General features: G+C 44.4%; 1 long non-coding RNA gene and 1 other non-coding gene across 4 annotated transcripts in view; one reads left to right on the top strand and one right to left on the bottom strand.

Annotated features, from left to right (window-relative positions):
* Window positions 1-13,076: 13,076 nt before the first annotated feature.
* Window positions 13,077-20,045, top strand: part of LOC117098428 — a 56,921-nt gene continuing 49,952 nt past the window's right edge. For 2 of the 3 annotated variants that reach the window (XR_004443401.1, XR_004443399.1), the window contains exons 1-2: window positions 13,079-13,137; window positions 14,719-14,832. This is a non-coding gene — a long non-coding RNA (uncharacterized LOC117098428). Of the gene's footprint in view, window positions 13,138-14,667; window positions 14,833-20,045 lie in introns of all 3 variants that reach the window. The other variant, XR_004443400.1, reaches the window with a different exon arrangement.
* Window positions 17,305-17,411, bottom strand: LOC117099554. Its single transcript, XR_004443878.1, has one exon. It is a non-coding gene; the product is annotated as a U6 spliceosomal RNA (small nuclear RNA).

The raw sequence follows: 20,045 nt of genomic DNA, 5'->3' as shown, positions 1-20,045 counted from the left end.
GGTATTTCTCGGGGGCAGGATAAATGGATCTCAAGGAAAGGCAGGAGCCAATGACCTTGAATACCCTCCCACCCCCTATCCATTCATAGACTGTTTCATACTCATGAAAAAACAGCACTAGAGGCTGGGCACAGTAGCGCATGCCTATAATCCCAGCACTTTGAGAGGCCGAGGTAGGTGGATCACTTGAGGTGAGGAGTTGGAGACCAGCCTGGCCAACAGGCGAAACCCCATCTCTACTAAAACTACAAAAATTAGCTGAATGTGGTGGCACATGCCTATAGTCCCAGCTACTTAGGAGGCTGAGGCCAGAGAATTGCTTGAACACAGGAGGTGGAGGTTGCAGTGAGCCGAGATTGCACCACTGTACCCCAGCCAGGGCGACAAAGCCAAGACCTTGTCTCAAAAAAAAAAAAAAGAAAGAAACTAGAAATGCAAACTTTCAAACTTTGGGTGAGAGGGCTATGAAAACAAAGAATGAACAGTATACATCAGCTATTTTTGGTGGCTACTGCCCTGAGTTGCCCATTTACATAATATAGTAAGAACAAAATGGTGCTAATCTGAGAGGTTAATGGAATCAGATCTCACATATGCTGTCCTTGAATGTCATGCCATCTCACCCAATGAATATTAAGTTGTATGTTAGAAAGAGCTTGAGAAACACATATAGAAATTAGGAAGTGAATTAGATACCAGCTGGATTCTTTTTAGGAATATGATCTGGTCTAGTATTAGTTTTGAACTGGGAACTTCCATTTTTCCTCCTGGAGACTTTCCTTTCACATCATCAATTTTATTAGTGATAGTTGAGGTCTCTCAAATCTGTGAATAAGGTTTAGTGAGAATTGATGCCCTGGTTAAATAAGAATTCTAATGGCTATGGGTTGCCGCTGTGTGGTAGAAGTCAAACTCAATTATTATATTTTTTTTTTTTTTTTTTTGAGATGAAGTCTTACTCTGTCGCCCAGGCTGGAGTGCAGTGGCGGGATCTCAGCTCACTCCAACCTCTGCCTCCCAGTTCAAGCGATTCTCTTGCCTCAGCCTCTCAAGTACTTGGGATTACAGGCATGCACCAGCACGCCCGGCTAATTTTTATATTTTTAGTAGAGATGGGTTTTCACCATGTTGGCCAGGCTGGTCTTGAACTCCTGGCCTCAAGTGATCCACCTGCCTCAGCCTCCCAAAGTGCTGAGATTATAGGTGTGAGCCACCACGCCTGGCCTAACCCAATTATCTTTGAATTCAACAATTCTCTATCTGGAAGACTCCCTAGAACCTCTTCTATGTGTCTTTTTTCATTTGAAATCTTTCCTTTGAAATCAGGCCTACTTTAGAAAGACCAAAAAAAAAAAAAAAATCAAAATACAAAACCTTCATTTGTGAAAAATGAAAGAAAGGGAGAAGGGATTCTTCTCTCTAGATCTAGCTTTTTTCAGTAAGGAAATATTAGACCATCAGGTAATCAATCTTGGCTACACAGTTCAAGCAAAAAACAAAACAAACAAAATCATAGTTTGCTTAGCATTGCTGTATCCCTATACAAATTCTACCAGCTTTTACATTGCTATTACTCTCCTTCCCCATTGCAGCCGTTTAAGAAAAGTTCTACTTGGGAAGATAGAACAACGCCTATCTTTATGCTCTAAGCAGTGCCTAGCTCTCAGAGTTGGAGGAGGGAAGAGAAAGGAATAATGAACTAGGAGGAGGAGAAGGTGGTATTTAGTTTCTTCTTAAATTTCACTTACTAAGAATTCCCTCAGTGTCAAATGGGGAGGCATCTTTAGGATTTACAGTTTATTAAATGTTATCCAATGTTTTCAGATACATTCTTTGGAATACATTCCTCTTTTTTCAGTATGCATATTCACATAATAATACATTAGCAGGCATTAGGAACAGCAAGGTCCACGATTGTACCAGGCTAGAACTAGGAAACTTTATTTATTTATTTATTTATTTATTTATTTATTCATTCATTCATTCATTTATTTATTTATTTTATTTTTATTTTTATTTTTATTTGAGATGGAGTCTCGCTCTGTTACCAGGCTGGAGTGCAGTGGTGTGATCTCAGCTCACTGCAACCTCTACCTCCCGGGTTTAAGCAGTTCTCCTGCCTGAGCCTCCCGAGTAGCTGGGATTATAGGCATGCACCACCACGCCCAGCCAATTTTTGTATTTTTAGTAGAGATGGTGTTTCACCATGTTGGCCAGGATGGTCTCTATCTCTTGACTTTGTGATCTTCCCGCCTTGGCCTCCCAAAGTGCTGGGATTACAGACATGAACCACCACACCCAGCCTACTTTTTAAATATATATACAGGGTCTTGCTCTGTCACCCAGACTGGAGTGCAGTGGCACAGTCATAGCTCACTGCAGCCTCGACCTCCTGGGTTCAAGCGATCCTCCCACTTCAGCCTCCCAAGTAGCAGGACCACAGGTGTGTACCACCAGGCCTGGCTAATTTTTGTTTTTTTTTTTTTTAGACAGAGTCTCACTCTATAGCCCAGGCCTGAGTGCAGTGGTACCGTCTTGGCTCACTGCAACCTCCACCTCCAGGGTTCAAGCAATTCTCTTGCCTCAGCCTCCTGAGTAGCTAGGACTACAGGCACATGCCACCACGCCTGGCTAATTTTTGTATTTTTAGTAGAGACGGGGTTTCACTATGTTGGCCAGGCTGGTCTTGAACTCCTGACCTTGTGATCTGCCCGCCTCAGCCTCTCAAAGTGCTGGGATTACAGGCGTGAGCCACCGCGCCTGGCTTACTTTTTGTATTTTTTGTAAAGACGGGGTTTCATCATGTTGCCCAGGCTGGTCTCAAATTCCTGAGCTCAAGCAATCCACCTGCCTTGGCCTCTCAAAATGCTGAGATTACAAGTGTGAGCCACCATACCCAGCCTAATTTTTAAACTTTTTGGAGAGATGAAGTCTCACCATATTGCTCATGTTGGTCTTGAACTTCTGGGCTCAAGTGATCCTCGTCTTCAGCTTCCCAAAGTGGTGAGATTACCGGTATGAGCCACTGCACCAGCCCTAGGAAGCTCTTTCATAAGGAGGGAATATTCTCTTCCCCATCATCCTTTTGGGTTGACGACAGCAGCCAAGATGGTATTAGGGAAAGGTAGGAAGATAGTGATGGTGGTGGTGGTGGCAGGTGGAAGGGATTAATGTTGAGAATTGTTACTTCCATTGCAAAAAGAGCCTGATGTGTTCCTTTTGTGAATACTATTATACTCATTTCTTGAAAAATATTCTGAAAGGATACTGCCTAGTTCTACAATCTCAACAGATAATTAATAAGAATCCCAAGTTGGAATTAGTTTCACTGAGTTTAGCTCAGAGATCTGTATAGAAAAAAACAGTTCTTTCACAGGTAAAAGGAATGGTAGGGACGCAGTCTCTTAAGTTGGCTTTGGGACCCAGAAAAGTGCAAATAGCTAGATGGCTTCCAGCAAGCCTTTAAAATAAATAGAATAAATAGGCCATGCCATCCTGAATGTGCCCGATCTCATCATAAAATAAATAGAATTTCTTTGGTGAAGCATTTTCTCCCCAAAAGCTATGACAACTCTTTTAGGGGCTAATGACCTTCTCATCAAAGTTCAGCTGTATACCTCTCATGGTCCTCCTGGAATTCAAACTCCTGGGCTGTTGGTCCTTAGTTGGTGTACATTGTCTCATCCCTTACTCCTCAAGATTTAGCTGCCCCGGCCGGGCACGGTGGCTCAGGCCTGTAATCCCAGCACTTTGGGAGGCCGAGACGGGCGGATCACGAGGTCAGGAGATCGAGACCGTCCTGGCTAACATGGTGAAACCCCGTCTCTACTAAAAAATACAAAAAACTAGCTGGGCGAGGTGGCGGGCGCCTGTAGTCCCAGCTACTCGGGAGGCTGAGGCAGGAGGATGGTGTAAGCCCAGGAGGCGAAGCTTGCAGTGAGCTGAGATCCGGCCACTGCACTCCAGCCTGGGCGACAGAGCCAGACTCCGTCTCAAAAAAAAAAAAAAAAAAAAAGATTTAGCTGCCCCATATCCACTTTCAAGGATGGGCGTGTGTGTGTTAATGGAAGTTAAAGTTTTCAAGCATAATCTGTTCCAGGTAACAAGTTATCAGCCAGTATTTATTTAGATCTACCAAAAAATATAGTTCTCTTCTAGGTATTGAGGACATAGGGAACTATTTACATAAATGTTCATTCTTCTCTCAAAACACACAGGATAGCCAGAAATTCAAAACTCATACTTTAAATTATGAGTAATGGTAAAAGACTATCACAGAATATATGCTACGGGTCAAATAAGGGTTAGCTTCAGAGAGCCCTGGATGAACTGGTGGGGCCATGTGACTTGAAATGGTGTCATGAGCTTCACTGAGTCTTGATGCTGTGCTCCTGGAAGAGCACAACCAGATGAAGACTAATTTTACTGGTGGAAAATGGCTCTGCTATCTACGCAGTCTAAAATAAAAACCATGGATACATCATCACGAAACATAACCTGGCTGCTGTGCTAGGCCTAAGCAACTGCTTCTGAAGTTTTCCAATAATACTTGTTTTCTACGTATTAATTCTTTCCAAACACGTATTAGCACTAAAGGTATAAAAACTTATGGCATGAAAATTTAAATTTAAAATTTCTATTTGTTAACCTAATTTGGGCCCAGTGAGGTGGCTCACACTTGTAATCCCAACACTTTGGGAGGCCGAGGCTGGAGGATCACTTGAGGCCAGGAGTTCAAGACCAGCCTGGGCAATAATAGAGTGAGACACTCATCTCTACAAAAAGAAAAAGAAAAAAAATTAGCTGAGCGTTTGGTGGCACACGCCTATATTTCTAGCTACTTGGGAGGCTAACACAGGAAGACGGCTTGAGCCCAGGAGTTCGAGGTTGCAGACAAAGTGAGACCCTGTCTCTAGAATTAAACTATAAATAAATAAATAGAATAAGAAGAAAAAGTCAATCGGAGGATATTAGGATCTCTATGACGCAGGAGCACTAGAAAAGCCTGGGAAGGAAACTCTCTCTCTCTCTTGAGCTCACAGACAGTAGAAGCCACGCAGTATTAGCACATGTTAGATAAGTATAAGATTTGTCAAGTCGAACAATATATGGTCTGGTTCTTACCTAACATATTTTTCTTCACGTCTAGTCCTTAAAGATGTTGAAACAGGCTCGGTGCGGTAGCTCACGCCTGTAACCCCAGCACTTTAGGAGGCCAAGGTGGGTAGACCACAAGGTCGGGAGGTCAAGACCAGCTTGGCCAAGATGGTGAAACCCCGTTTCTAATAAAACTAAAATTAGCTGGGCGTGGTGGCGGCCACCTGTAATCCCAGCTAATCAGGAGGCTGAAGCAGAGAATTGTTTGAACCCCGGAGGTGGAGGTTGCGGTGAGCCAAGATCGCGCCACTGCACTCCAGCCTGGGCAACAGAGCTAGACTTCTTCTCAAAAAAAAAAGATATTGAAACAGCTTGAAGCAAGACCTGTTCTTTCTAGGGCTCTCATCTCTTTTGGAGTTAGTTTCGGTGGGCTTTACCACCGAAAGGGAGAGGTAAACATGGCTGGAGGGTATGCCTGGCAGTAGATTTGGGAGAGGGAATTTCTTCTCCTGCACATCTAAAATGGTTCTAGGAGAGCCCGCTTTGCCGTCATACTTCTGTCCCCTTTGTACTTTCCTCTTGACTACTCCCTCACCACCCTGCATTCCCTTCAGTATACTAACCTGGGCCACATTTGTCAGCATGTGTCATTACTGTTCATTAAAGTTCAGAAACCACATTCCATTTTTTTCTTTCTTACCTCCTGCCACCCCAAAGGATCAGGCTAGCCTTCCTTGTACATTCTGATGCTGCTTAGACTCAGGAAAGAAACAGAAGTGGAATGCCCTGCTCAGGAGTTCCGGCCTTGGCCATGTCTTCCCCTAAAAATCAACCAGAGTTGGCCGGGTGCAGTGGCTCATGCCTGTAATCCCAGCAGTTTGGAAGGCCGAGGTGGGCAGATTACGGGGTCAGAAGTTCGAGGTTAGCCTGGCCAACATGGTGAAACCCTGTTTCTACTAAAAATACAAAAATTAGCCAGGCGTGGTGGTGGGTGCCTGTAATCTCAGTTACTCAGGAGGCTGAGGCAGGAGAATCACTTGAAACCGGAAGGCAGAGGTTGCAGTGAGCCTAGATCAGGCCACTGCACTCTAGCCTGGGTGACAGTGTGAGACTCCATCTCAACACACACACACACACACACACACACACACACACACAATTAACCAGAGCTGCACTGATTTGGGGAGGAGGTAGAAGTCGAGCTCTTATGCACTTACCCAGCTAGTTCTTTATTCTCCCTCTGGCTCTAGTTCAGAATGTGTCTCTTCAGCAAACATCCCTAGAGGACCAGAGAGGGGAATGACAGGAGCTGTGCGTCAGAACTGTTCTCTGAAGCTCTCACATTTGAGGACACTGTCAGCCAATGCTACTGCTTTAATATTAGTGACTGACACTAACGGGCGAAGGAGAGGCAAAGGAATACAGTCCCCACAGAGCCCAGCGGTGGACTGGCTGTACCTTTGTCAATATTGAATTCAGAGCCATAAAATATTTCACCTTGCCTAATTTAATAATCCCACTGTTGGAACTGCATCCTGAGAAAACAGTTCAAATTAAGACAAGAGAATTCTAATGATACCTAGTGCCAATATCTTAGTATCTGAATGTCATTACCCATGAGAATGTACCCAGAACTCCTTGGAGACACGGCTGATTCAGATCTGGGGCAAGGAAACGTCGTGGTGTGTGTCAGAAAGAAAAATGATACTTAGAGGAGGAAGAGTTTTGGGTAGAGAGGTATTGAATTCTGTTTTGGATTGAGCTGTAGGTACCTGGGAGATGTACAGCTGGAGATGATCAGTGGGTACTATACAGATGTGGATGCGGATGTATACCTATGTATCGAATCAGATAATCAATGTTGAAAATTTTCTTGTGCCACCTTGCAGAAGAATTCTCTGTGATGCTTGGTGAAAATGCGGATTTATGGGTCCCACTTCAGAGGATGAGGCAACTGCATTTTACTTTATTTTATTTTATTTTTTGAGACGGAGTCTCACACTCTCCTCCAGGTTGGAGTGCAGTGGCGCGATCTCTGCTCACTACAAGCTCCGCCTCCCGGATTCACACCATTCTCCTGCCTCAGCCTCCCAAGTATCTGGGACTACAGTCGCCCGCCATCACGCGCAGCTAACTTTTTTGTATTTTTAGTAGAGACGGGGTTTCACCATGTTGGTCAGGATGGTCTCGATCTCCTGACCTCGTGATCCGCCCACCTCGGCCTCCCAAAGTGCTGGGAATTACAAGTGTGAGCCACCGCGCCTGGCCCACAACTGCATTTTAAAGATGTTCTGATGTTCTCCAAGTGACTTTTTTTTTTTCTTCAGATGGAGTCTTGGTCTGTCTCACTCTGTTGTCCTGGCTGAAGGGTGGTGGCATGATCATAGCTCACTGCAACCTCGAACGCCTGGACTCAAGCTATCCTCCCACTTCAGCCTTCTGAGTAGCTGGGACTACAGGCATGCACCACCACACCTGGTTAATTTTTCTATTTTTCATAGACACAGGATTTTGCTGTGTTGCCCAAGCTGGTCTCAAACTCCTGGGCTCAAGTGATCCTCCTTCTCAGCCTCCCAGAGTGTTGGTTTTACAGGTGTAAACCACCATGCCTGGCCCTATTTATTTATTTTTAATGTTTAAAATTTTTAATTTTTAAAATTTGATATGGGGTCTTGCTATGTTGCCCAGACTGGTCTTGAACTCTGGGCTTCAAGCCATCCTCTCACCTTAGCCTCCCAAAGTGCTGGATTACAGGCTTGAGCCACCATACCCAGCCAGTAGAGAATTTTGTAAGCTTAAAAGCAAAGGAAGAAAACAACACATTTCTGGATTTGACTACACGAATGTTAAATACTTTGACATGTCAAAAACACCATGAAAAAAATTAAAATGAAAAATTAGAGGGAAATCCTACAGCATATATGAGCAAATAAAGTAGTATCATTAATACATGAAGTTTTTTTTTTTTTTTTTTTGGCCGGGCACGGTGGCTCAAGCCTGTAATCCCAGCACTTTGGGAGGCCGAGACGGGTGGATCACAAGGTCAGGAGATCGAGACCATCCTGGCTAACACGGTGAAACCCCGTCTCTACTAAAAAATACAAAAAACTAGCCGGGCGAGGTGGCGGGCGCCTGTAGTCCCAGCTACTGGGGAGGCTGAGGCAGGAGAATGGCGTGAACCCAGGAGGTGGAGCTTGCAGTGAGCTGAGATCCAGCCACTGCATTCCAGCCTGGGCGACAGAGCGAGACTCCGTCTCAAAAAAAAAAAAAAAAAATACATGAAGTTTTTATAATCCATGCAAAAAACTACCGCTATTTCAGTAAAAAAAAAATGTGCAAACAGGTGAATATGCAATTCCCAAAGAAAAAACAATTTTCTCTCTCTCTATATATATAGAACATGAATATGAAATACTTATTAAAACAAAAATGGAATGTCATTTTTAGCTCCTCAAATTGGCAAATACTTGTACAAAAAAGTATGGCTCAGGGAATCAAGGAAATAAGCAAAATCATTCACTGTTAGTCGAAGTAAATTTCATATCACTTTTCTTTCATTGTTGTCGAGACTGGTTCTCACTCCCAGGCTGGAGTATACTCCCAGGCTGGGATCTTGGCTCACTGCAGCCTGTACCTCCCTGGGCCCAGTTAATTCTCCCAACTCAGCCTCCATAGCTAAGACTACAGGTGTGCACCACCACACCCAGCTAATGTTTTGTATTTTTAGTAGAGGTGGGGTTTCCCCATGTTGCCCAGCTGGTCTCGAACTCTTGGGTTCCAGCGATTCGCCAGCCTTGGCCTCCCAAAGTGCTGGGATTACAGGCGTGAGTCACAGTACCTGGCCTAGTATCACTGTTCTGAAAGGCATGTGTAAGTAATATCAAAAATTTTAAAATATTTCTACCCTTTGAAAGCAATTTTGCTTCTGGGAGCTTATGTTTTACATTTATGTAAAAAAAAAAATTGTTCCAGGCCGGTTGTGGTGGCACGCACCTCTAATCCCAGCTACTGGGGAGGCTGAGGCACAAGAATAGCTGGAACCTGGGAGGCAGTGGTTGCAATGAGCTGAGATGGTGCCACTGCGCTCCAGCCTGGGTGACAGAGCAAGACGCTGTCTCAAAATATACATATATATAAAGGCTCGCTGGCCTTTGGCGACCTTGCACTTACACCGTTGCCAAGAAGTGTGTGGAAGTGTGAACCACTGAGAGTTTCCCTGTTCTACGTTTTGACAGAGTTTTATATCTTCTCATCTGTAGATGTGCACTTTAATACAGACAGCTACATGATGAGCATGTAATACTGACTCAAGGCTCCAGCAGCTCTGTTAGTTGAAATAGTATATATCTGTACCCTCTACTTCAGTTGTTCAAATGGCCTTATAAAAATAGTTATGAAAAAGTGGCTGTTCTCACAGGTGTACAGGCAATCTTAAACATCAATGAGTTGGCTGTTTTCCCCTTAGCCTGAGAATGGCAGCCAGTCACACTTTGGAAGTCAGGCCAGCAAATCTGGGAATGCAAATAGATTCAGAAACCTGGAGTGCTTTTATTTCCTTCACAGACTCATCTAGCAAAATGGATTGCTTTGCAATTGTGAAAAGGGGAAAAAAAAGAATAAGGAAGAAAAGAAGAATGTGTTGGCTTTGTGAGCCCTGGTTTGAGTACAGGATGATTTTTTTTTTTTTTGATGAAAAGTGGGATCTTAATGGACACTCACAGTCGGCTCAGGCAGCCTCTCAAAGCTCCCCCTTGTCAAACAGCACCCTAGATAGAAGGACCCATTGTTTTCTAAGACTAAAGTTACCACGCTTCCCTTTATCCTTTCTTTTGTACCTTTTAGCGTTTGCTTAATCAGAATCTTTTAATCCCTAATGTGGTGACTCGGTGTAATTTATCTCATTAAGCCTCTCCTATTTTCTCCTGTTTACATGACTAATGTTATTGTGTTTTATAGAGCTTATACCAACAAGCCACTCCTTTGTCCCATTGTTTCAGCTCCAGGCCAAAAACCAACAATGAAGTTTTATCTTTCCAATCTTGGACCTCACCTACTTGTCATTCAGATTGTATAGATTGCATGAAGAGCATGTTCCTTTGAAAACAAAGCAAGGATTCATTTTTATGACCTAAAAACAAACAATTACCTTTCTCAAAGGTCCTGGTCATCTCTTTTTATGAGTATAGACTGGCAAAGACTCACCTTAGAAGAGGAAAGAAGTATATACTTCCTTGTGGGCTAAAAGCCCAAAGTCCCCTAGCAATAATGCCCTGCTCCCTAACTTATATTTCTTTCCTAGAGCATAGAATATCCAGAAGCAGAGAATCTGAGCAGTGGAGGGCATCTGGCGAGGTCGTCCAAACCCCCGCCCTTCAGCAAGACCACACCCAGGCCAGACCGAGGAGAATCGATCTTATTTTTTAACCCTTACAAAGCAGAGCCTTCTTTGAAAGTCCCGTATTTGAAATATCGGGTCAGAAAATTTCTTTTCTAAAAACTCAGCCTAGTAAAAGCTTTTCTTGTCATTTTCTCAGTTACTCTTTTTCTTTTCTAGGCTGAAAACAACCAGTTACCATCCTCAGGGAATCAGCAATTTAATGAGCAATAACTTCTGGTGAGGCCGTGGTTCTCAAACGTTAGCCTGCATCAGCGTCACCTGGAGGGCTTATGAAAGCACACATCGCTCGCTGCACACCCCCGGTTTCTGATCTCAGAGGTCCAATGAGGGCTCTAGAATTTGCATTTCTAGAGAGTTCCCAGGTGATGCCGATGCTGTTGGACTGGGGACCCCACTTTGAGAACTGCTGCTATCAAGCCTAGTGCTAGGAAATCTGAAGGACAGAAATATGCAGATGCTTAAGAGGTGGGAATAAGTGGAGTTAACAAGTCAACGGGTTAACCTCCGTATGAAAGTGCCAAACGCCCATCACATAAGCCCTTTGCTAGCTCAGGGCACAGTGTGGGAGGCCGACATGAACTGTAGTTTAGGATGTTAGTCATTCACACCAAGAACCAGGTGGGCATTGAAGGGGAGCACAGCTTCCTGCAGAACTGGAAGCATCAGGAACCATTCTTGGGTGGATTTGTTTTTTTTGAGATGGAGTTTTGCTCTTGTCGCCAAGACTGGAGTGCAGTGGCACTATCTTGGCTCACTGCAACCTCCACCTGCTGGGTTCAAGCAATTCTCCTGCCTCAGCCTCCCAAATAGCTGGGACTGCAGGCACGTGCCACCCACCTCTGCCTCCCAAAGTGCTGAGATTACAGGTGTGAGCCACTGAGCCCGGCCTCCTAGGTGGATTCTTTTCTTTATTTATTTATTTTGCTTTTGGAGATTCCTCTTTGAAGGTTTTTTGTTTTGTTTTGTTTTATTATATTATACTTTAAGTTCTGGGATACATGTGCAAAATATACAGGTTTGTTACATAGATATACACGTGCTATGGTGGTTTGCTGCACCCATCAACCCATCATCTACATGATGTATTTCTCCTAATGCTATCCCTCCCCTAGCCCCCCAACCCCCTGACAGGCCCCAGTGTGTGATGTTCCCCTCCCTGTGTCCATGTGTTCTCACTGTTCAGCTCCCACTTACGAGTGAGAACATGTGGTGTTTGGTTTTCTGTTCCAGTGTTAGTTTGCTGATAATGATGGTTTCCATCTTCATCCATGTCCCTGCAAATTACATGAACTCATCCTTTTTTGTGACTGCATAGTATTCCACGGTGTATATGTGCCACATTTTCGTGGATTCTTCAAGAAGAGAAGGTTTCCAGACAAAGGGGAAGGGCAAGGCATGTGCTCTTCCAGCAGCGGAACAGCGTGGAACTGAGGAGGGGACGTGGAGTGTTCACAGAGCAGCAAGCCATGCAAGTGCCCCCAAGGGGAGCGTGCAAGTGAGGCAGTGAGGACAGAGTGCAGAGGCGGGCAGGGCAAGATCCAGAGGGCTTGGCAACGCAGCGGGAGGAGTCCGGGCGATAATTCTGAAGGCTCCTTTGACATCAAGGACAGAGGAAGCTTTGCTAAGACTCATATAAGGGGTCATCAGAGACAAAAGGAGAAGTAGGAACCCAGCTCTTCCCAGACCTGTAGGTCCTCCACAGTAGGACTTATCTGCCAGGTTCACTCTGGTTTCCCGCTGGTATCAGGGCTCTGCTAGCCTCCTAGCCTAGGTGCAGGACTCGGCTTTCTCTTTCCTTTTCATTTTGTTGAATGATTTGGGAATTTCACAGAGGAAAATTTGTAGACATTGGGCAAACAGAACCAAAATGAACACGAAGGGAATACAGAAGTTGGGTCTAGAGATAAGGCTTCTAGCTCCACCTTTTGCGGGCTACATGACCTTGAGCGTGTTACTTAACTCCCTGTGCAGCAGTCTCTGTATTTAAATAGGGACCTTATCCCCTAACAAGATCCATAAGACCTTACAGGGCTTGGCATTCCCTGCTGTTTTCAGTCTGAGCTCACACTCACTGACTTTTTCTGCCCCAACTATATAAACCCCTTCCTTCCTTCCTTCCTTCCTTCCTTCCTTCCTCCTTCCCTCCCTCCCTCCCTCCCTCCCTCCTTCCTTCCTTCCTTCCTTCCTTCTTCCTTCCTTCCTTCCTTTCAGACGGAGTCTCACTCTGTCACCCAGCCTGGAGTGCAGTGGCAAGATCTCGGCTCACTGCAACCTCTGCCTCCCGGGTTCAAGTAATTATCTGGCTCAGCCTCCCAAGTAGCTGGAATTACAGGCACCTGCCACCACGCTCAGCTAATTTTTGTATTTTTAGTAGAGATGGGGTTTCACCGTCTTTGCCAGGCTGGTCTTGAACTCCTGACCTTGTGATCCACCCGCCCTTGGCCTCCCAAAATGTTGGGATTATAGGCATGAGCCACCGCACCAGGCTTATAAACCTCTTTTTTTTTTTTTTTTTTGATACAGAGTTTCGCTCCTGTTGCCCAGGCTGGAGTGCAATGGCACGATCTCGGCTCACCGCAACCTCTGCCTCCCAGGTTCAAGCGATTCTCCTGCTTCAGCCTCCCTAGTAGCTGGGACTACAGGTATGTGCCACCACACCCAGCTAATTTTGTATTTTTAGTAGAGACAGGGTTTCTCCACGTTAGTCAGGCTGGTCTCAAACTCCCGACCTCAGGTAATCTGCCTGCCTCAGCCTCCCAAAGTGCTGGGATTATAGGCATGAGCCCTCCCGCCGGCCCTATAAACCTCTTTTAACTTGGGTTTACTGTGCTGCTTTCTGCCCCAGGCCTTTGCACAAGCTGTTTCCTTTGTCTGCAATAGTCTTACCCTCACCTCACTAATTAACTGCTACATTAGATCTAAGACTTGCTCCCTCAGGGAAACCTCTGATCTCCCTGAATAGGTTAAATCTCTCTGATTATAGTGTTTTTTAGTATCAGGAACTTCTACCTGATGTCACTTAATGATTGCTTTTTGTGTAATTATTTACTTAATGTTTGTCTCCTACTAGAACAGGGGTCAGCAAACTGTAGCCAGCTTTGGCCTGAAGCCTATTTTTATAAAAAAGTTTTATTGGCTTGCAGCCACACCTACTTTTTTACATATTGTATGTGGTTGCTTTTGCACTACAGTGGCAGGGTTGAGTAGTTGCAGCAGAGGCCTTATGGCCCACAAAACCTAAAATACTTACAATCTGGTCCTTTACGGAAAAAAAATTTGCCAATCCCTGTATAATCTCCATGAAAGCAGGCACAAGGTCTATTTTTGCTTACTTGCTTATCCTCAGCATCTAGCATAGTGTCTGCCACATAAAAGATGCACAATATTTATTTAAAAAAAATGAATGCAAGAAGATTTTTTAAATGATTATTTTACCAGAGTGTTGAAAGAGTTAAATAAGAGACAGTATTATTTTTTAAAAACCAGCAACGTATGCCTAGAACACAATAGGTGTTTAATAAAAAAAAGTTAGCAGTTTTTTGTTGTTGTTGTTATTCTTAGCCTTTCCTTAGTCGGTGCTTTTTTTTGTTTTGAGACAGAGTCTTGCTCTGTCACCCAGGCTGGAGTGCAGTGGCACAATCTCAGCTCACTGCACCTTCACCTTCTGGGTTCAAGCAATTCTCGTGTCTCAGCCTCTCTCCCGAGTAGCTGGGATTACAGGCACGTGCCACCATGCCTGGCTAATTTTTGTATTTCTAGTAGAGATGGGGTTTTGCCATGTTGGCCAGGCTGGTCTCGAACTCCTGACCTCAGGTGATCCACCCACCTCGTCCTCTCAAAGTGCTGGGATTACAGGTGTGAGCCACCATGCCTGACTGTCAGTGCTTTTTAGTCCTCTCTGTGGTACTAGACCTAAACTGTCCTGTGACCCTGGTGTACTCCTGTCTTCCATATCTTGTCCTCTGGCCTTGGTCTCCTGAAGGAGAAATTCATTTCCATTTCTGTCTCCAGGACTCCTTCCTTGGACCCAGATTGTTAGCAATGTCTTCTCCACCTTTCCTAGAGATTTCCTTTTATGATGTGCAATCTATTTGAAGCGTATTATTTGCAAGGCTTGTCATAGTGTTTGGGTAATACCCCTTTAACCTGTCCTTGGGGCTTTGCCTCACCAGGGTCATCTAAATGATGGCAGTTCCATCTTTCTTTATGGCCACCTCCTGCAGGGACAGCAGACAGCAGCTTGTGGTTGGTCAGGAGATGCTGGAAGACTGGAGGAGAGCTCCTGATGGGTCAGCGATGAGCAGATGCTTGTGGACTGGACCTGTGTGGTTTCGTAGGTAAGAGGAGCGGGCAAAGGAGGGCAGGCTCAAAGCCCGACCTAGAGGCTGTTTAATCTGGAGTTGGCCCAGCTGGATGTAGAATCCAGAAGAAGGTAAGGTTTGGTAAAACTAGGGTCAGCAAACTGTCACCTACAGGCCAAATCCAGCCTGCCTCCCGTTTTTATGTGACTTTTACGCTAAGCATGGTTTTTACCTTTTTATGTGATTGGAGAAAAGAAGCAAAAGAAGAATAGTATTTTGTGACACATAAAAATTTTAGGAAATTCAAATGTCAGTGTCCATCAATAAAGCTTTACTGGAACACAGTCCTGCCCATTCACTTATGACTATGGCTACTTTCATGTTACAACAGCAGAGTTGAGCAGTTGGCTACAGAGACCATATGGCCCGTTAAACCTGAAATATTTACTGTCTGGCCCTTTACAGAAAAAATTTACCAACCCCCAAGTTATACTGTTAGCCTGAGCGTTGACCCAAGCCCATCAGAACACCTTCCCTGTTCAGTGTTGCGTGACCTGTGCAAACCCCACCAGGTCCCATCCTAGGAGCGGGAGGGAGAGAACAGGTTAATTAGATGGGTTAATTTGAAGAACTGTTCTTTCAAGAGGTGAGAAGGGATGAGATCAGAGAATGCAATGCAGTTAAGACCATGGGCTCTGATTCAAATGTTGGTTTCACCACTTACAGCAGTGGGACTTTGAGCTAGTGTCTTAACCTCTCTGAGCAGCAGTTTCCATATAACAACATGTGAATAATTATATGGTCAAATATATAGTGTCATTGTGAGGAGCAAATGAGCTACTGCATGCAACAATGTCTGGCATATGGTAGACACTCAATATATATTCACTACGATTAATTACTATGATTAGATGGGGTACAGCAGTGGAAGAGTCGGCCTGGGAGAGGAAAAACCTGTCTTTCTTCGAGCAGCATGTGGAGTAGAGTGAAAACAATAGGCATTCGAGATAAACAGACTTGGGATCAATTCCCTTTGTTAGTGATGCTGTGTGACTTTAGTGACGTTGATTAACTTCTGAGCCTCAGTTTTCCCCTCTCTACAGAACTCAGATGTCAACGGGTGGGGGTGGGGGACCTTCCTGCTCTTGAATTTAGGAAATGTACTTCCTTTACAGGTCTGCCTGTCACCATCTCAGGTGAAACACACGTGGCTTTGTTTCACCCTATACCAGAAAACACATTCAAAAATTTTCTTTCAGCATTTCATGAGCTTAGTAAATTTATTTGAGATTTTAAGAGATATGCTTTTGAGGGTAGGGGCATATTGTGCCACCCAAAGCCTTTCTCTAAAGCTCCTGCTCTTTTCTTGCCTCTGCCCCTCCCCTCTTCTTTCTGAGTGAGGAGCCCACCGTCCCTTCACCCTGCCCATTCCACACACATTTCCTCATCTCTCTCCCCTCCCTCCACACTGTCCAAAGAGGCTGATAAAGGTATTTTCCCATGAAGATGATTCTCGCTCCAAGATAAATTTTTTTTTTTTTTTGAGACAGAGTCTTGCTCTGCTTGCTCTGGCCCCAGGCTGGAGTATAGACTGCAATTTCCACCTCCTGGCCTCAAGCTATTCTCATGCCTCAGCCTCTTGAGAAGCTGGGATTACAGGCGTGCACCACCACACCCGGCTAATTTTTTGCATGTTTAGTAGAGACAGGGTTTCGGCATGTTGGCCAAGCTGGTCTCAAACTCTTGACCTCAAGTCATCCACCCTCCTGGGCCTCCCAAAGTGCTGGGATTACAGCCCCGAGCCACCACGCCTCGCCCCCAAGAGAAATTCTCATACCAGCTGCTAAAAGAATATGATTTCCTCCATCCCCTAACAAGCAAAACAGGGATAATTATGCCTACCTCACAGGGTGTTTGTGGGAATTAAATGAGGTAATGTTTCTGCAAGCTGCTGGCACACAGCAGGCAGTCAATAAATGTTAGCTCCCTCCTCCTTTGATTCTTCCTTTGTGACGTGAAGGAACAAAGAGAGATGTTGGGAGATATTTTGAGGTGGGGAGGAGGGTAGATAAAGCAGCCAGGAAGGTCATCTCCTTGACCATCACCCTCCAGTAAAGTGGAAGAGATTATTTGCCAAGAGCAACTGGAAGAGGTGGAGGGGCTCAGGGCGGAAGCTAGACAAGCCTGGTTTATCTTGGAGTCCATCCAAAAGGGTTTAGTTACTAGAACAGCAGTTCCTCTACATAAATCCTTCAGGTTCTTGAAAAATGTTATTAAATCACTTCTGCATCATAAATAATCCTAATTTTATTACTCTGGCCTCTCAGGCCAAGGTGTGAGTCCTGCAAGGTCCCTCTCCTGCTGAGCTGCAGACCCAGGCACACAGCTGAACAGGGCAGAAGCCCAGGCTCGGCTGAATAGGCTCCAGTGGCCTGGATCGTCTGCTGGCTTTCTCTGATGTTTTCCAAGCTGTTTCTTTTTTTTTTTCTTTAAAAAAAACTTTCTTAAAAAAATATGGAATGCTTCACAGATTTGTATGTCATCCTTATGCAGGGGGCAGGTTAATCTCCTCTGTATTGTTCCAGTTTTAGTATACATGCTGCCAAAGTGAGCACTCCAAGCCCTTTCGAAGTTGAATTCCTCTTAGTAATCTTCCTTGACGTGTAGGACTCCAAATGGGAGGTTTATTAGCAAGGTCCTGCGTGCAGAGGCATGGGAATTTGGGAATTCTGTTACTTGTCTATTTAGATATGTCTCTTGTCCTGTTTGTTTGTGTTAGTTAACTTTTTTTTTTAAACCACGGATTTTTTTTTTTTTTCCCTGAGACAGAGTCTCGCCCTGTCGCCCAGCTGGAGTGCAATGGTGCAATCTTGGCCCACTGTAACCTCCTCCTCCCGGGTTCAAACAATTCTCCTGCCTCAGCCTCCTGAGTAGCTGGGATTACAGGTGCCTGCCGCTACGACTGGCTAATTTTTTTTTTTTTTTTGTATTTTTAGTAGAGACGGGGTTTCACCATATTGGCCAGGCTGGTCTTCAACTCCTAACTTTGTGATCTGCCCACCTTAGCCTCCCAAAGTGCTGGGATTACAGGCATGAGCCACCGTGCCCGGCTAAACCACGGAATTTTCTTTTAAAAACTTCTTCCAAAAGAGTGGATGGATGGCTTTCGTCCACTCTGCTGTGGGCCAAAGATGTTTCTCCCCCATGTAAAAACAAATGGTTGTGATTATTCAATACCAAATTGTATCCTATACCTTAAGAAGTCCCTGCTGTTCTCCTCAGATGTCCTCATCTATATCTATGTATCTTTTCTTTTCTTTTTTTTTTTTTTTGAGAGGGAGTTTCGCTCTTGCTGCCCAGGCTGGAGTGCAATGGTGCGATCTCGGCTCACTGCAACCTCTTCCTCCTGGATTCAAGTGATTCTCCTGCCTCAGCCTCCCAAGTAGCTGGGATTACAGGCTCATGCTACCACAGCCAGCTAATTTTGTATTTTTAGTATAGGAGACAGGGTTTCTCCATGTTGGTCAGGCTGGTCTTGAACTCCTGACCTTGGGTGATCCGCCTGCCTCATCCTCCCAAAGTGCTGCGATTACAGGCATGAGCCACCACACCTGCATCTGGCCCTGTATCTTTTGATTTATCTTTTTTTTTTTTTTTTTAATGTTAGAGATGGGGTGTTGGCTGTATTGCCCAGGAGTGCAGTGGCTATACACAGACTCAATCATATCATTCTACAGCCTCAAACTCCTGGGCTCAAGCAATACTCCTGCCTTAGCCTCCTGAGGACTGCAGTTACTTGCCATTGCGCTGGGCTCTGTCTGTAATTTTTTAACCCAGAGATTTCACGTAGCTTTTCTTCCCAGAGCAAAGTAAGTTGAAAAGTAGCAACACCAGACGGGCATGGTGGCTCACGCCTGTAATCCCAACACTTTGGGAGGCCGAGGTGGGCGGATCATGAGGTCAGGAGTTTGAGAACAGCTTGGCCAACATGGACAAACCCCGTCCCTACTAAAGATACAAAAAAGTAGCCAGGCATGGTGGTGCGCACCTGTAATCCCACTCTGAGACAGGAGAATTGCTTGAACCCAGGAGGCGGAGGTTGCAGTGAGCCAATATCGCGCCACTGCACTTCAGCCTGGGCGACAGGGCGGGAGTGTGTCTCAAATAATAATAATAATTAATTAATTAATTAATTTTTTCAAAAGTAACAACACCTGTCTCTATTATGTGGCATTCTGGGCTTTAAAAAACCCAAATAACTAGAGTTTAGGAAACATGGGTTCAATTCCTAGTTCCTCTCAGTCCACTGTATGTCTTCTGAAGGATTCTTTCTTTCCTTAAATGTTTTGGTTTTATGACTTAATGTTTTTCCCAAATATAAAAATTGTGTGTGTTCCTGTGTAAAACATGGAAGGCACCAAAAAATATAAAGAAAATATAAACAAAAACCATGCTTACGTTCCACCCTCAGAAACTCCACTGTGAACATCTTGATACATTTCTCTAGGGTTTTGTTTTCTCTGCAAATGTGCTTACATAGTTACCAAATGTGATCCAATTGTAAACAGTTTTGAAGCCTGCTTTTCTACTTTACGTTTATTTCATGAGCATTTCCTAGTCATTAAAAATTCTTCAAAAGCCTATTTCTGCACCATAACATATTTAATCATTCTCAGATTGTTCCACACTTAGGCCAGTTTTTCACTTCATAAATAATACTGCAGTGATGCCCTTTGTACCTTGGATTTGCATATCTGAAAATTCCCTTAGAAGGTACTCCTAGAGGTAGGATTTCTAGTAAAATAGCATCCTGGACCTCACTTTAGTCATCACTGTTAAGTCAGCCCAAAGTGTTTCATCTTGAGTCTGATAAAGTATTTAGTAACTAGAATAGAAAAAGGACTTGGTAATTTTTGCCTATATGGTGGTTTCATGGCATGCAACTGGAGGACAAAATAATACAATGATGTTCATCATAATTATGATTTGGAGCTGTTTAAAGGGGATAATAATAACAGCTAACATTTATTGGGTGGTTTATGTGTACTAAGCCCTGTTTTAACTGTTTTTCACATACTAACTCCTTTAATTTCATCACCACTCTAGAAGGCAGGTACTATTGTTAACCCCATTTTACAGATGGGGAAGCTGAGGCACAGAGAGGCTAAATTACTTATGCAAGGTAAATGGCTGAGCCAGGACTCAAAGCCAAGCACTTTGGGTGCCAGCCCATGCTATTCACTATGCTG

The sequence above is a fragment of the Trachypithecus francoisi genome, unplaced genomic scaffold (assembly GCF_009764315.1).
Source record: "Trachypithecus francoisi isolate TF-2019V2 unplaced genomic scaffold, Tfra_2.0 Lachesis_group16, whole genome shotgun sequence".
In the NCBI taxonomy this organism is placed as follows: Eukaryota; Metazoa; Chordata; class Mammalia; order Primates; family Cercopithecidae; genus Trachypithecus; species Trachypithecus francoisi.
The sequence above is the reverse complement of the archived record's forward strand: the minus strand, read 5'-3'. Positions and strand labels throughout refer to the sequence as shown.